General features: G+C 38.0%; 3 pseudogenes; 2 read left to right on the forward strand and 1 right to left on the reverse strand.

Annotated features, from left to right (window-relative positions):
* Positions 1-4666: 4666 nt before the first annotated feature.
* Positions 4667-16999, reverse strand: part of LOC140636685 (ubiquitin-conjugating enzyme E2 variant 1 pseudogene) — a 39420-nt pseudogene continuing 27087 nt past the window's right edge.
* On the forward strand, positions 5490-6091 carry LOC140636382 (large ribosomal subunit protein uL14-like; annotated as a pseudogene).
* On the forward strand, positions 6954-8707 carry LOC140636684 (mesoderm-specific transcript homolog protein pseudogene; annotated as a pseudogene).

Below are 16999 nucleotides of genomic sequence, written 5' to 3' on the forward strand. Positions count from 1 at the left end.
CCAGCAAAATTCTTAGGAATAAATTTAAGTAAGGAGATAAAAGATCTCTATGCTGAAAACTACATGTCACTGATGAAGTAAATTGAAGAAAATACAAGTAAATGGACAGATATCCTGTGTCCTTGGATTGGAAGAATTAAGATTATTAAACTGTCAATACAACTGAAAGTTATCTGTAAATTCAGTGCAATCCCTATCAAGAATCCAATGGTATCTTTTACAGAAGTAAACAAAATGCTCCTAAAATTTATATGGAATCATAAAAGACCTGAAAAGCCAAAGAAATCCTAAGAAGGAACAAAGCCAGAAGTATCACTCTTCCTGATTTCAAGCTATCCTATAAAGCTATAGTCACCAAAACTGTACACTACTGGCATAAAACAGACCCAAAAGCCAATGTAACAGAATCGGGAGCCCAGAAATAAACCCAAACATATGGCCAACTAATATTTGAAAAGGGAATCAAGAATGGAGAAAAGACAATTTCTTCAATAATGGTACTGGGATAATTAGATATTCACATGTAAAAGAATGGAACTAGACCCATATCTTGTACCACTTACAAAAATTAACTTGAAATGGATTAAACACTTAAATATAAGACCTGATATAATGAAATTCCTAGAGGAAAATATAGGGAAAAAAAGCTCCTTTACATGGGCTTGGTAGTGATTTTTTGGATATAACACCTAGAGCATATGCAATAAAGTCAAAAATAAACAAATGAGACTAAACAAACTAGAAAGCTTCTGCACAGCAAAAGAAACCACCAACAAAGTGAAAATGCAACCTATGGAATGAGAAAAAATATTTTCAAACCATATATCTGGTAAGAGGTTAATAACCAAAATATATAAAGAACTCATACAACTTACTAGCAAAAAATAAATAAATAATCCAATTGAAAAGTGGGCAAAGGACCCAAAAAGGCATTTTTCCAAAACAATATATGAAAGGCCAACAGGTATGAAAAAGTGCTCAACATTACTAGTCATTAGGGAAATTAAAATTAAAACAACAATGAGATTTCACCTTATGCCTGTTAGAATAACCATCATTAAAAAGACAAGAAAAGAAAGGCTGGCAAGAAAAAAAAGAAAGAAAGAAAGAAAGAAATGTCAAAGATGTGGAGAAAAGAGAAATCTTGTATGCTGATGTTGGGAATGTAAATTGATACAGCCACTATGGAAAACAGCAGGGAGGATTTTCAAAAAATTAAAAATAGAACTACTGTATGATCCAGCAATTCCACTTCTGGTAATATATCCAAAGGAAATGAAAACATTAATTTGAAAAGATATCTGCACTTCCATATTCATGGCAGCATTATTTACAACAGCCAAGATAAACAACCTAAGTATCCATTGATGAGTGAATGGATAAAGTTGTGGTATTTATATACAATAGAATATTATTCAGTCATTAAAAAAAGAGGAATCTTACCACTCATGACAACATGGATGGAATTTGAAGGCATTATGATAAGTGAAATAAATCAGAAAGATAAAGTCAAATACTGTATGATCTCATTTATATGTGAAACCTAAAGGGATCCTTGGGTGGCTCAGCAGTTTAGTGCCTGCCTTCCACCCAGGGCATGATCCTGGGGTCCCAGGATCGAGTCCCACATTGGGCTCCCTGCATGGAGCCTGCTTCTCCCTCTGCCTGTGTCTCTGCCTCTCTCTCTCTGTGTGTCTCTCATGAATAAATAAATAAAATCCTTAAAAAAAAAAAAAACTAAAACAAGTAGACTTATAGGAAAAGAGATCAGTCTTGTAGCTAAACAGAGGTGGGGGTGGGGAGTCCATGATTTTCCTTTATTTTTCTTTTTTTCTTTTTTTTTGTGTGTCTATTTGAGAAGGCGGATGTTAGCTGAACCTATTATGATAATCATTTCACAATGTATGTAAACTAAACCATTATCCTGTGTACCTTAAACCTATACAGTGATGTATGCCAATTATTTCACAATAATACTGGGGGAAAAAATCAAACCATAACATTTGGCACTGACATCTGGGAATATTTGTATAAAGTTTTGACCCCTAAAACTACACTTTTATATTACTGGTATCAATATTTGGTATAAAATATTGATAAATATTGATAAAATATCTGCTTGCACAGATAACAAATGTCTGGAATCCTCACCAAATCCTCAGCATTTACAAGTCTGAGCAGTTTTTTGTGGTGATGTAACCAATTACAGCATCAGATAAAAGGACTACCTCATTTTTAAAATTATTTTTTAATTACTCAGGAAATTGTGAATATAACTAGCCCAAACTAATGTAAATGGCCAATATTTCTCTGTATTAACATTAATGTTAAAATTTCTAAGCACCTACTATGAGCTCCTTCGATTTTTTTTTCCCTGAACTTATACAGTAAGTTTACACACAGTAATCGTCACATCGATTAGCAGATTTTGATAAATAGTTGTCCCACTTTGGAATCCATGAGAGAAAACAATAGCTAAAGTGCCATAAGACATGTATTCACATATCAGTTAATCAATAATTATTTAGTTTTTGCTATGTGTGAGGCTCTGTTCTTAGCCAAAACAAGAATAAAACAGATAAAAATTCCTGACCTTGTAGTGCTCACATTTTTTAGATGGAATATAAGAAAACCAAAAAACATAAAAGTTAGATAATGTGCTAGAAAGTAATTTATGCTATTAAAAAAAAGAAGAAGAAAAAAAAGGCAGATGGGGAGTGTTGGACCAGGGCTGCAATTCTAAATAGGCTGGCCTGGAAACCATACTGACAAGGTAACATTTAGGTTAGGACCTATAAGAGGTGAGAGAATAGTCAGGAAGAAATGTGGAAGAAAACCAATCCATGCTAAGAGGGGCATAGCTTTGACAAAGCCTAATCATAAGGCAGTTCTACCCATAAGTAGAATGACAGTATAATTTATGTTTAAAGCAAGATATACGTATATGTGCTGGTATGAATTCCAGGTGCTGGTATGAGTGACATAGCCAGTCAGTGGCCTGAGCTCTCTCTTCTGTGTTTCTTTCTATTAAAACAAAAACAACAACAACAACTTATCTGCTACCCTAAAGTCAAAAAAAATGTGTGTCTTTTTTTCATAAATTTATAACAGCATGATAGTGATTAAAGGGCTTTGGGCTCCATACTTGAAAGTCCAGCTACAACTCTGCTCCACCCTACACACCATATTAGGTGGTAACAACAAGCTAACGAACATGAAAATAGAGAAATAAAGGAATCTAAATTAAAATATTTGTCTATTTTCATCCAAGTCAGGTTTAAAAAGAAAAAAAGAGTACCCACAGTTTTGCCAAGTTGAGATTCACCTAGTGAAAAAAATGAATAATCTTTGAACCTCACTTCCTGGATATTTTTCTGTCCCTGGGAATTTTTCTGTCCTGGGTACTGCTTTGCATAGGTACATGTTTACTAAGTCATAGCTATTAAAGTCATGATTTTTTTTTTTTTAAAACACAATGAATCGCTTTTATTTCGGTATGCATCCACATCTCAGCATTTAGTGGTCCTGAACAGAAAAGTGGAAAAACGCAGCAATTTGCCAGGAAGTCAAGCCCGCCAATTTCGGGGATCTGCTGTGCACACTGAGTTCTTTCTCGATCCCTGCTGAGAACCATGAGACACAGCAGCACCAAAACCAAAGTATGCACCGAATCCAAGGTTCTTTTCATTCCAGTTGTCAGATTCCAAACTAGACCCAAATGGATTGTAAGATGACCACATGAGAACCCTGTTTAAAACTTCAATTGTTAAAAGCAAAAGCAATTACAAGAAAAGAAAACAATTCATTTAAAGGGATCATGTGTGCTTACAAGTGTCTTCTGTGGCCTTTCTCCAAGTTTTACCACCAAGCACTTTGAGAGCTGGCAGGTCTGAGTACCCCTGGTGACTGTTCTTTTCACTTTATCAAAACCTGAGCTAAAAAAACGGCATCAGCTGATGATGACAGCAGAGGGTGGCAGGGCTGAGGACCCAATATTCATTCCCAGGCTGGTGGAGAGTGAGTAAATGTGGTTCCAAACTAAACGAGGGAAGTCAGAGACTCTTTCCAACCTTACCTGATGGCTTCTGGCCAAAGCAAGGAAGTATTGGGTGGTGATGGTGCAAAAGGGACTTGAGGAGGAAGGAAAAAGCAGCACCCCTCAATTAAGGTGGGGGAGAAGATATGGGAAAAGCCCTGAATTCCTCACCAAAGGCCAATTTCAGAGGGGAGCAGAGGGGGTTACAATCTATGCTTCGGCCGAGGTCATGGGAAGTGGAGAAAGGATGATGGCTTGGAGGGGGGAGGGCATCATTTAAGACTTTAAAAAAGAAACCAGGGGTGTAGCTGGAGCACCCCTGCACACCCAGCAGTAGTCCCACAGGCTGCGACCTGAAACCTTCACGCCTATTTTAGCAAGCCACCCCAAGCTGGAGGGCTGTTGCAGGAACAGAGGGGTGGGTGGAGGGAAGGAGGGAGGGAGCCAGCAGGAGGAGAAGGGGAGAAGGCAGAGACCCCAGGCCATGTAATCAGTAGCAAGGTGATTATGTGATGTGTCTTTTCACAGTTGAGTTAGATGTGCCCCACAGGTTATGATGAGAATCAATTTAAATATACTTTCTTGATCCCAGTTCAACTATGTGGACAGTGGTTACACTTGACAGGATGATTTGTTATAGCACAACTTATATATTTCAAATGGACAAAAAATTAGTATCGTTTACAGTATCTTAAGATAAATTGCCTTTGAATGGGAGCTTCCTTTTCAGTACTTTTGAGGTCTACAAGATGTATCTAGAAAATGTACTACTGTGGAAAATGACTGCTTAAATCGAATGGGGGGGAGGGGAGGGTCTGTGGTTTCTCTTTTTGATTAATTGCTGTAACACTGTCCTTCGGACGGCTGAGGGAGTTTCAAGTTTTCTTTAGACATCATTAGGCACCGGAGGTCTTGCAGGACAACTTTGATGCTATATGAATCCTGCCATTTTGCTAGCACGGATATGGCTCTTGGGTCCACCACTCCATTAGAACTATTAACTCCATTCATATTAATTTTTGTTACAAATCTTACAAAGGGGGGTACTTCTGGGTATTTAGGCCCACATTCTATTTTAAGGCTGTATATTCAGTTTTCATAAATTGTTCTTGGAGGCCCAATTATCATCCCTGTCCATCTTGTAAGTGTCATGTCTTCGTCATCTTCTAGACCCCAGCTAACTGTGCCATCTCCTACTCCTTTCTGGCCTTCTCCCAGTTCTTCCAACAGTAGAAAATTGCGAGGGACTTTTACTCCCGAGCCCATGGTGGCTGCCATCTTGTGTCGCTGTCGCTAAAGTCATGATCTTAAATGAAAAAATGAAACACATGATAAATTATTTTAAAAAGCAGTAAGCAGGGGACACCTGGGTGGCTCAATTGGTTAAGAGTCTGACTTCAGCTAAGGCCGTGATCTTGGGGTCTTGAGACCAAGCCCTGCTGTGGGTTCCCCAATGGGCAGGGAGTCCTACTTGATCTTCTCCCTCTGTTCATCCTCCTATTCACATGCTCCCTCTCTCTTTCTTTCTTTCTGTCTCTCTCTCTCTGTCTCAAATGAAAAAAATAAAATACAGTAACCTATAAATTCTTGTCAAGATACCAGGAAGCTTTCTGTCTCTTTCTGGCATTCAAGATTTCAAAGTAAGGACGTGGCAGGTCTTCTGGTGCGAAATTCTAGATTTCCCTAGGTCTTCTGGTAGGAGCTGTGACCAGCTGTGCTGACAGCACAGGAGCCAAAAAATCTGTTTATCATTTTTGTGAAGGGGATCAAGGAACACTGAACAGACTTCGAGGTGCTAGTATGAGTGACATGCTGACGGCCACAGTGAAGAAATGCAAACCAGAGCTCAGAAAGAAGATGCATTCAGCAGTGGTAATTCCACAACAAAATTCATACTGAAGAAAAGATGGTGTGTTTCTCTATTTTGAAGATAAAACAGGGGTTATAGTAAACAATAAAGGTGAGATGAAAGGTTCTGCTATCACAGGACCAGTTGCAAAGAAGTGTGCAGACTTGTGGCCCAAGACTGCATCCAATGCTGGCTGCATTGCATGATTCTTTGGTGTTTAAAAATTTATTTATTTTGAGAGTGAGAACGAGAGAGTAAGGGAGAAAAAGAGCGTGCATGTGGGGTGGGGAGAGCAGAGGGAAAGAGAGAATCCAAGCAGACTCCTCCCTAAACGAGGAACCCCACTGCAGGGCTCAATCTCACAACCCTGAAATCATGACCCGAACCAAAATCAAGAGTCAGACACTTAATGGACTGAGCCACCCAGGCATCCCTTTTTGGTGTATCCTAAAAAAAGTAAAAATTATTAGCTCTCCTCTGCCCCAAAAAAGCAATGACCAGCCATCCCTTTGAGGAAATATTTCTATAAGTATGAGAAGATAGCTTAACCATTAATTTATTGGATAACTTTACATAAATCACGTGCCTTTTTGCATCTACTTTCCCTTTATTTTTAAGGAAATGATAATATATGCCTTATCAACTGTACAATGTTAATGTTAGGTAACATGTTAAAAGGCTTTGATTAATATAAATTATTATGTGTCATCATCACGATCATTAATCATTTACTGCTTATCTACTATAATTAAAGCAATACAATATATGTTTATTGGAGACTGAGAGCCAGGATACAATAAAAAAACAAGATAAAATTTAATAATACCTGTCCTACTCATGGAATAAGATTAGAATTGGGTGAATAATGTATGTGCTTCGTAGAAATGTATGCAAATACTAATACTGTCTGAAATAAAGTCAAGCACTTAGCAAAGATTACAATTGGAATAAATTATTGGGTAGTGCTGAGTTTTTGGAGATTACCTAATAATGATGAAAAAAATGCCAAGAACATCCACTGAAAGGAAATGAGTCTTGACAGAAAGACGACACAGCGGTTTTCCCCAAACATGGAGTCTTGTAGCCCAGGTATTACCTGAATCAGGATGAGGGAGTGGTGGGTGCAGGTGGGGCTGTTAGCTGTGCCCCTGCTGGTGGCCTATCTGCACATCCCACCACCCCAACTTTCTCCTGCTCTTCACTCATGGAAGTCATCGGGCAAATTTTTCACCTACAAGGGACTGCGCATCTTCTACCAAGACTCTGTGGGTGTGGTTGGAAGTCCTGAGATAGTTGTGCTTTTACGTGGCTTTCCAACATCCAGCTATGACTGGTACAAGATTTGGGAAGGTCTGACCCTGAGGTTTCATCGAGTGATTGCCCTTGATTTCTTGGGCTTTGGCTTCAGTGACAAACCAAGACCACACCACTACTCCATATTCAAGCAGGCCAGCATTGTGGAAGCACTTCTGTGACACCTGGGGCTCCAGAACCGGAGGGTCAACCTTTTGTCTCATGACTATGGGGACATCGTGGCTCAGGAGCTGCTCTACAGGTTCAAGCAGAATGGATCCGGCCGGCTTCCCATAAAGAGTCTGTCTGTCAAATGGAGGTATATTTCCTGAGACTCACCGTCCTCTCCTTCTCCAAAAGCTTCTCAAAGATGGAGGCAAGTTGTCACCCATCCTCACTCGATTGATGAACTTCTTTGTATTCCCCCGAGGTCTCACCCCAGTCTTTGGGCGGTACACCCGCCCCTCTGAGAGTGAGCTGTGGGACATGTGGGCAGGGATTCGCAACAACGATGGGAACTTAGTTATCGACAGTCTCTTACAGTACATCAACCAGAGGAAGAAGTTTAGAAGACGCTGGGTGGGACCTCTTGCTTCTGTAACTATTCCCATTCATTTTATCTATGGGCCACTGGATCCTGTAAATCCCTATCCAGAGTTTTTGGAGCTGTACAGGAAAACGCTGCCACGGTCCACAGTGTCGATTCTGGATGACCACATTAGCCACTATCCACAGCTAGAGGATCCCATGGGCTTCTTGAATGCATATATGGGCTTCATCAACTCCTTCTGAGCTGGAAAGAGTAGCTTCCCTGTATTACCTCCCCTACTCCCTTATCTGTTGTGTATTCTACTTAGGAAGAGATGCCCAAAAGAGGTCCTGGCCACAAACACTATTCTCTCACAAAAATCCGCCTAGACTTACATTGGTGATCAGCATATAGTAAAAAACCCACTGAAGCTCCAGCTAAGGATGGTCCTAACGGTCCGCCCAGTCCACCTCCCATTCTTCTCACAGCTGAGCGAGTATATGGACTTGCCTTTGTGCTGTTAGGAAATCCTGATAAGCACTACTCACAGACAGATACAGAGATATTCTTAAAAGTCTTTATAACCCATCTATGGACTTTTCTGAAATATCTAGAAAGGCTCATTTCTGGCCCATCCTTAACTGGAGTCCTATAGTAAAGAATGAGGAGAGGGTGTCTCCTGACCTGTCCTTGAATTACTTTAAGGGCATATGTTTTTTTTTTTTTAAAGTTCTCTAAGCAACACAGCTTCAAGTGAGAGTGAGTCTCCCTTGTCATAACTTGAAATTTCATTTCATTGGCTGCTTTTAATTATAAACATGTTGTTAAAATAGGTTTTGGTTTGAATAATGCAGTATTCTAATAAGTATACTTTAAGACTATGAGTTACCTACACGTATGATATGTATTTTTTAAGGATACTAAACCAGCAGATACTCTGGCAGAGTAGTGAACTTTATTAAACAGGTTTAATTTCTGAATAAAGTGAATTAAATCGAAACTATTTACAGAAGTTCCTAAAATCACAGGATACTATAGACCAGTAGCATCCGTGCCAGAGATTTACTGTTATTAGCTAATTCTAACAGCAAATAACAGTCTGACTCTTCATACCTCAGTGCTTAGAGGCATGTCCCTCCTGAGCTGGAGGGGAGGGGATCTTTGTATAGTCCAGGTTACCATACAGGGATTCCTTTTATGACAACTGCTTAACTTAACTTCTCATTGGTCGTCTCAGAGAGACTTCCTCATGTAGCTCAGTAACTCCTGTATTTAACAGACAGGAAAGTTCCAGAAACTTTAAGAACAAATTCTGAAAGACCCATATGAGCAAATGGTGCTGAATTTTTTTTAAGCCACAGCTTCATTGTCTTAGTCGAAACAGGATGATTAAGTGATTATTTTAAATTCTTTTTTTTTTATTAGCAACTTCAAGTATAACAACTGAAACTGGAATAAGTGTTTATTTTCTATTAATAAAAATGAATATTTTGACAAAAAAAAGAAAGATGACACAGCATGTAAATAACATGCTACTAAACAATAAATAGGACAGGAAATCAAAGACAAAATCCAAAAAAAAAAAAATATATATATATACAAATGAAAATAAAAACACAATGGCTCAAAAGCTTTTGGATATAGAAAAGGTATTTCTAAAAGGGAAATTCATAGCAATATATATATATTATATATATGTTTTCTCTAAACCTACTTTGTTGACAGTTTTTATCATGAATGTATGTTGTAGTTTGTCAAATGCTTTTTCTGCATCTGTTGAAATGGTCATATAATTTTTATCCTTCCTCTTGTTGATGTGATGTATCATACTGATTGATTTTCAAATATTGAACCACTCTTGCAACCTAGGTATAAATCCCATTTGATTGTGGTGAATGACTTTTTAATATATTATTGGATTTGGTTTGCTAGTATTTTGTTGAGGATTTTTGCATCTATATTCATCATGGACATTGGCCTGTAGTTTTCTTTTTTCATAATGTCTTTATATCCAGTTTTGTTATTAGGGTAATATTTGCCTTGTAGGATGAATTTGGAAGCTTTCCTTCCTCTTCTATATTTTTTTTGAACAGTTTAAGAAGAATAGGCATTAACTCATCTTTTTTTTTTAAGATTTATTTATCTATTTTATTAGAGAGAGAGAGTGTGAACAGTGTGAAGGGCAGAGGGAGAGAGACTGAGAGAGAAACAGATTCCCCACTGAGCATGGAGCCCAACATGTGACTTGATTTCATGACCCTGAGATCATGACCTGAGCCAAAATCAAGTCAGATGCTTAACCGACTGAGCCACTCATATGTCGCATAAATGTTTGGTAGAATTCATGTGTGAAGCCATCTGGTCCTGGGCTTTTGTTTATTGGGAATTTTTTGATTAGTGATTCAATTTCTTTTTATTTTTTATTTATTTATTTATTTTTTTAGTGATTCAATTTCATTGCTGATAATAGGTCTGTTCAAATTTTGTATTTCTTCCTGATTCAATTTTGGGAGGTTTATGTTGCTAGGAACTTATTCATTTCTTCTAGAGTGTCCAATTTATTGATATATAATTTTTCATATATTCTCTTAAAATCCTTTGTATTTCTATGCTATTCGTTGTCATTTCTCCTCTTTTATTTATTTATTTATTTTTTAAAGATTTATTTATTTATTTATTCGTGATAGACATAGAGAGAGAGAGAGGCAGAGACACAGGAGGAGGGAGAGCAGGCTCCATGCCGGGAACCTGACATGGGACTCGATCCCGGGACTTCAGGATCGCGCCCCGGGCCAAAGGCAGGCGCCAAACCGCTGAGCCACCCAGGGATCCCCTCCTCTTTTATTTTTGATTTAGAGTCTTCTCTTTTCTTTTTTCTTTTTTTTTCCATGAATCTGGTTAAAGGTTTATCAATGTTTTTGGTCAGTACAAATAACCAGCTCCTGGTTTCATTGACCTGTTTTATTGTTATTTTACTTTCTATATCATTTATTTCTGCTCTAATTTTTATCATTTCCTTCCTTCTACTGGCTTGGGATTTTTGGTTGTTAGGTTGTTTATTTGAGCTTTTCTTGCTTCTCGAGGTAGACGTGTATTGCTATGAATTTCCCTTTTAGAAATACTTTTGCTATATCCAAAAGATTTTGAGCCATTGTGTTTTTATTTTCATTTGTATATATATATATATATGTATATATATACGATTTTGTCTTTGATTTCCTGTCCTATTTATTGTTTAGTAGCATGTTATTTACATGCTTTCTGTCAAGACTCATTTCCTTTCAGTGGATGTTCTTGGCATTTTTTTCATCATTATTAGGTAATCTCCAAAACTCAGCACTACCCAATAATTTATTCCAATTGTAATCTTTGCTAAGTGCTTGACTTTACTTCAGACAGTATTAGTATTTGCATATCTGCCTTTGGCTCAGGGCATGATCCTGGAGTCCTGGGATCAAGTCCCACGTCGGGCTTCCTGCATGGAGCCTGCTTCTCTGCCTGTGTCTCTGCCTCTCTCTCTCTGTGTGTCTCTCATGAATAAATAAATAAAATCTAAAATATATTTATAACACTGTATATTAACCACATTGCAATTAAAATAAGAAAAGAAGGGAGGGACGGGCAGCCCCGGTGGCGCAGCGGTTTAGCGCCGCCTGCAGCCCAGGGCGTGATCCTGGAGACCTAGGATCGAGTCCCACATCGGGTTCCTTGCATGGAGCCTGCTTCTCCCTCTGCCTGTGTCTCTGCCTCTCTCTCTCTCTCTCTCTGCATCTCTATGAATAAATAAATAAAATCTTTAAAAAAAAAAAAGAAAAGAAAAGAAAAGAAGGGAGGGAGGAAGTGAGAGAAAGAGAGAGAGGAAAGAAGGGAAAAGAAAAGAGAAGAAAAAGTTAACCTACTACAAATTTCTCCTGGTGTACCTGGGTAAAATGAAATGAGATTAAATTTTTTTTTTTTTGCTGTACCTTTAATAACATATAATAAGGTCAATAGGTAAATCATTACAGAGACTTACCTTCCTTTCATCCATTTTATAAATACCAAGCCTCTGCCCAACTCCTGGAGCTGGAAGAGCTTGGTCAGACATAGTTTCCATTGTCCCTCTTGCCCATTATCCATTCTTCCTTCTGGACTCCATCCCAACTGGGCATGTTCTTTCCTTCCAGATGTCTATTTCGGCTTTTGGCTCATTATTTCTTTTGGACTATGTACTATCCCTTGTTCTTCAAAATTAGCTGCCAAATATAAAAAAAAAAAAATTGTTCCATACCTGGTCTGGGATGGTACTTTTTTTTTTTTTTTTTTTTTTTTTTGGGATGGTACTTTTTAGTTGATATAATCAACAACCTCTTTTTTTAAATTTTTTATTATAAATTTATTTTTTATTGGTGTTCAATTTGCCAACATATAGCATGACACCCAGTGTTCATGCCATCAAGTGCCCCCTCGGTGCCCATCACCCAGTCACCCCAACCCCCCGCCCACCTCCCTTTCCACCACCCCTTGTTCGTTTCCCAGAGTTAGGAGTCTCTCATGTTCTGTCACCCTCTCTGATATTTCCCACTCATTTTCTCTCCTTTCCCTTTTATTCCCTTTCACTATTTTTTATATTCCCCAAATGAATGAGACCATATAATGAACAACGTCTTTCTTGGAAAAAATGAGCATTCCTGATAAAATGGGTTAAGCAATTTTCAGATAAACATTATAGAATTAAGACTTGTTCTAGGAAAGTCAGGTTAGGTAAGAGCTGATATGAATCCAACCAGGAAGTTATTGGTGATGAGCACAGCCTCTATAGAGATATAACACAGAAGCCAAACCAAGCCAAACCATAGTGAGGTGAGGAATAAAGGAAAAGTAAGGAATTAGAGACCATGAATATGGATGACTGTTCAAATAAGTTTGTCTGGGAAAGGCAAGAGATGACAAGGTGGCAGCTTGTTTTCAAAGATGATGAATACTTGATCGTGTTTACATGTTAAGGAAGGGAGCATTATAACTAGATGTGGTTTTTTGTTTCTGAATAAAAACTTTTAACTCTCATTACAAATAAGATAGTGTGCTTGGTTTGGTTTCATTTCTTTGAATATGTAAGCATTAGGTATTTAGAGATGAAGAAAAGCTTATTTTTATTACTTAGCATTAGAGAGTGCAGAATAGGACAAAGTCTAATAAATTCTTCTGCCCACTAGACTCACACAAGGATCTTGATAAAAATAGAGATTCCAAAGTTCTGTGCCAGAGCCAGTGAAGCAGAATGTCTAAGAGAGAGGCCTAGAAAACTGCAGTTTTAACAAGTTCTTCTGAGCAAGCAAGGCTGGAGGGGAAATGGTATAGCATTGGAAAGCACAAGCTCAGAAATACCTGGGTTCAAACTCTTCTCCACCACTATACAGCTTTGTATGAATTATTCTACCTCCCTCAATAGTTGTATAGATGAAAGGAGATAATACTTGTAAAGTGCCTGGTATATACAAATGTTTGGCCTATATTTAGTATCTTTATTTTTAAAAATAAAACTTGTATGAAATTCCACTCTTCTAACCCAGTTAACTGCCAGAGAAAAGTCTAGTGATCTCTAGTGAGCTAGATTTTTTTTTAATATAGCTAGTTTAAGGATTATATAATCAATCATTCTCTTTTCCTTAAAATGGTCTTAATAGTGAATCTTTGGATTAGCCTACAAGGGACCTTTACTCTTGCAGAAAATTTGAAATAAAACTTTGACTACCTAAAATTTTTAAGAAGACTTCTCTATTACAACACTTTGAGTCTGATGGACTTTTCCAAACTCTAGACCATCCTTACTTCCTCACAGTAATGTTTTACTTCGGCACTACCTATACTGATCTCACTAAAAAATAGCCTCTCAACAGATAACCCAGCTGGCAAAACAGAATTGCCTAGACTTTAATTAGAGGAGATCAGTGAATATGAGGAATGCCACATTGCCCTCTCAGGAATAGGAACTTGAGACCAGGGACTGTGATTCACAGGGATGTTATAGCAAAGCAATTGACAGGAAAAAAAAATCCAGTAATCCAGATACTAGAAACCACTGTAAACCAGATACAGAAGAAATGTAAATAGGATCTTTCTAAAAATCACTGTAAACCAGAGACAGAAAAAAATGTAAATAGGATCTTTCTTAAAAAAAATGTAGAGTATCATTTCATACACCAGGGATTGAGAAAGGTGCTAAACAGAAAAAAGTGTGGTACACAAATGTTGAAATAAAAGATAAGAGCTGAGCAAGTAGTAATTGGATCGATGGGATATCTTTGGCCTGAGGCCACCTTGTTGAATTTAAAAGGGACTCACTCTAGGGAGTAATGCAGAATCTGACATAGAAACTTAAAGCTTGAGGTTGTTTCAGAATATCAGTAATTGACCTGGCTTTTGGCTTTGATTTTCTTGATTTCCCTCTTGTTTATTTATATAATTGAAATGTCTGCAGTCCTCTATTTTCACTCAATAAAGAGGGATTAATTTGATCACTTTACGAGACTCAGCTTCATTTTGAACAGGCTTTGATCTAATGGGCTCAGTCTCGGATTAATATCATTACAGAAGCTGGGTAAGGAATACCTCAGCAGCAGTCAGGGACCAAGATGGCAGAACCACAGAGAGGCTGGGCCAAACCAAACAAATGGATAGTAGCCTGGGAAAAGAGATGGAAATAAAGGCTTAAATGTGTAGATTACCGCCAGAATCCAGAGAGGGAAGCTAGTGAGCTAGGTGAGGAAGATGGAGGATCAGTGAGTAGTGATAGAAGACAGATCTAAACAAATAGGTACCCAGAGATCTCCAAGAACTCAAACACTAGAATCATTGAAATAAATACTTTGGACAGTGATACCTTCCCCATGCCCAAAATGCTCTTCTTTGAGATATCCACAGGACTTACTTTCTCACTTACTTTTAGACCTGCATCATCTGACATGTTCTTCAAAGCCTTCTCTGGTCATTCTGTCTAAAATGCCAACACAGACACACACACACACACACACACACACACACACACACTCATCTTCAACCCTAGCTCTCTTATTTTTCTTCTTAGTTCTTATCAGTATCTATTATATATTTTATTATCTTGTTTAACCTTGCCCATGTAAGCTCATGACAGAGATCTTTGTTCATTGCTGCATCCCCTATACCTAGAAGAGTGATGGGCACATATTATTAGTTGATACTCAACAAATATATTATAATAAATGTTGAAGAGTTTGTTAGCTAATTGTAAAGATTACTTGTTAAAAATAATTAGAAGTACCAGATCACAATTTATACATCCTTTTTGGAGGAAGTGGAGGAAAGAGATAGTACTGAGAATAATCATTTCATAAAGAGTATCATGAAATCTTAGAACTGGAAAGAGATCTTGGAAATAATCTAGTTGAAAACTATCCTTGTTATGAATTGAATGTCTGTGTCCCCTCAAAACTCATATATTGGAAGTCAAAACTCTCAATGTGATGGCAGTAGGAGGTATAGACTTTGGGAGGTACTTAGGTTTAAATGAGGTCATGAGAGTGGAACCCCCATGGTGGGACTAGTGCCCTTATCAGAAAGAGACAATAGGGACACCTAGGTGGCTCAGTGATTGAGCATCTGCCTTCAGCTCAGGGCATGATCCCGGGGTCCTGGGACTGAGTCCCACATCAGGCTCCCTGCAAAGAGCCTGTTTCTCCCTCTGTCTATGTCTCTGCCTCTCTCTGTGTCTCTCATGAGTAAATAAATAAAATCTCCAAAAAAGAAAAAAAGAAAGAGACAATAGAGCTTCCTTCTCCACAATGTAAGAATTTACAGAAGGTAGCCATCTGCTAGCCAGGAAAAGAGTCTTCATCAAGGACTGAATCTACCAACCAGCACCTTGATTTTAAAATTCCCAGCCACCAGAGAACTGTGAGAATTAAATGTCTGTTGTTTAAGCCACTCATGTTGTGGTATTTTGTTGTAGCAGTCCAAGCTAAGACAACCCTAACATCTGGTTTTTGTTTTTGTTTTTTTTTTTTCAGGTTTTATTTATTTATTTGAGAGAGAGAGAACACATGAGCATGAGAGAGGGAGGGGGCAGAGGGAGAAACAGATCACTGAGCAGGGACCATGGAGCTCAGTCCCAGGATCCTGAGATCATGACCTGAGCCAAAAGGCAGACACTTAACCAACTGAGCCATCTAGGTGCCCCAATCCTAATGTCCTTTAATAGAAAACTGGTTAAATAAATAAATTAGGGTCAAATAAATAACAATATGATCAAACACTATGCAACTGTTAAATAAAGAATGAAGAACTACATGGTGCTATAGAATGATCTCAAGATTTAAAAAAATGCGAAGTGCAGAACAATAAATATAAGTACTGCTTTTGGGCTCTCTGCCTATAATTCTCAGCCCTCGTATCAGTGTCATCATTAGGTCTTAGCTGAAATGAATGGTGATATGGTGAAGACTGAGTGATTTATCCCCCTAGTTTTTTATTTCTTTTTTCCTTTAGGAATTATAGAACCAAATGTATGGCTCCCCTCTTGCAACTGGACAGAATCTTCTGCTATAGAGTACTGTGTGTTACGGGCTGAATGTGTCTCTCCAAAATTCACATATTGAAATCCTAACCCCAGTGCCTTAGAATGTTAATGTATTTGAGATAGGATCCCTCAAAAGATAATTAAGCTAAAATGAGGTCATCAGGGTGGGTCCTAATCTAATCTGATTGGTGTCCTTACAAGAAGAGGCAATTAAGTCACAGGTATACAGAGAAAACATGTGAAGACACAAAGAGAAGATGACTATATACAAGCCAAGGATAAAGGCCTCAGAAGAAACCAACCCTGATGGCACCTTGATCTCAGATTTCTAGCTTCCAGAACTACTAAAAAAAAATAGGTTTCTGTTGTTTAAGCCACCCAGTCTGCAATATGTTGGTATGGCAGTCCTAGCAACTAGTACATCATTATTAACTAACATCTCCCCTTATTTCGAGTATATTCCATCCTAATTTTTCTTTCCCTCTGATATTTTATTCATTTTTCTTTTCTGTGTGTTTTTAAGTAACTACCTCAAATCCTTTCTGGAATCCATCTATCTCCTGAGGTGTGAGTCTAAAAATCCTCTCTAAAAAAAGTTGGATTAAGATTAATTTACCATCACTAGTTCTTAGTGAATCTTCCTCAATTCTGATTAACTACTTCCTTTTCTAAGTGATTGCATGCCAAATGAGTAATGATCCACTCAAGAATGTTGATATGGATCAGCATCAGGTTGATGGGGAGAGGCAGTTAAGAAGC

Source organism: Canis lupus, chromosome 7 (assembly GCF_048164855.1).
Source record: "Canis lupus baileyi chromosome 7, mCanLup2.hap1, whole genome shotgun sequence".
NCBI classification, from domain to species: Eukaryota; Metazoa; Chordata; class Mammalia; order Carnivora; family Canidae; genus Canis; species Canis lupus.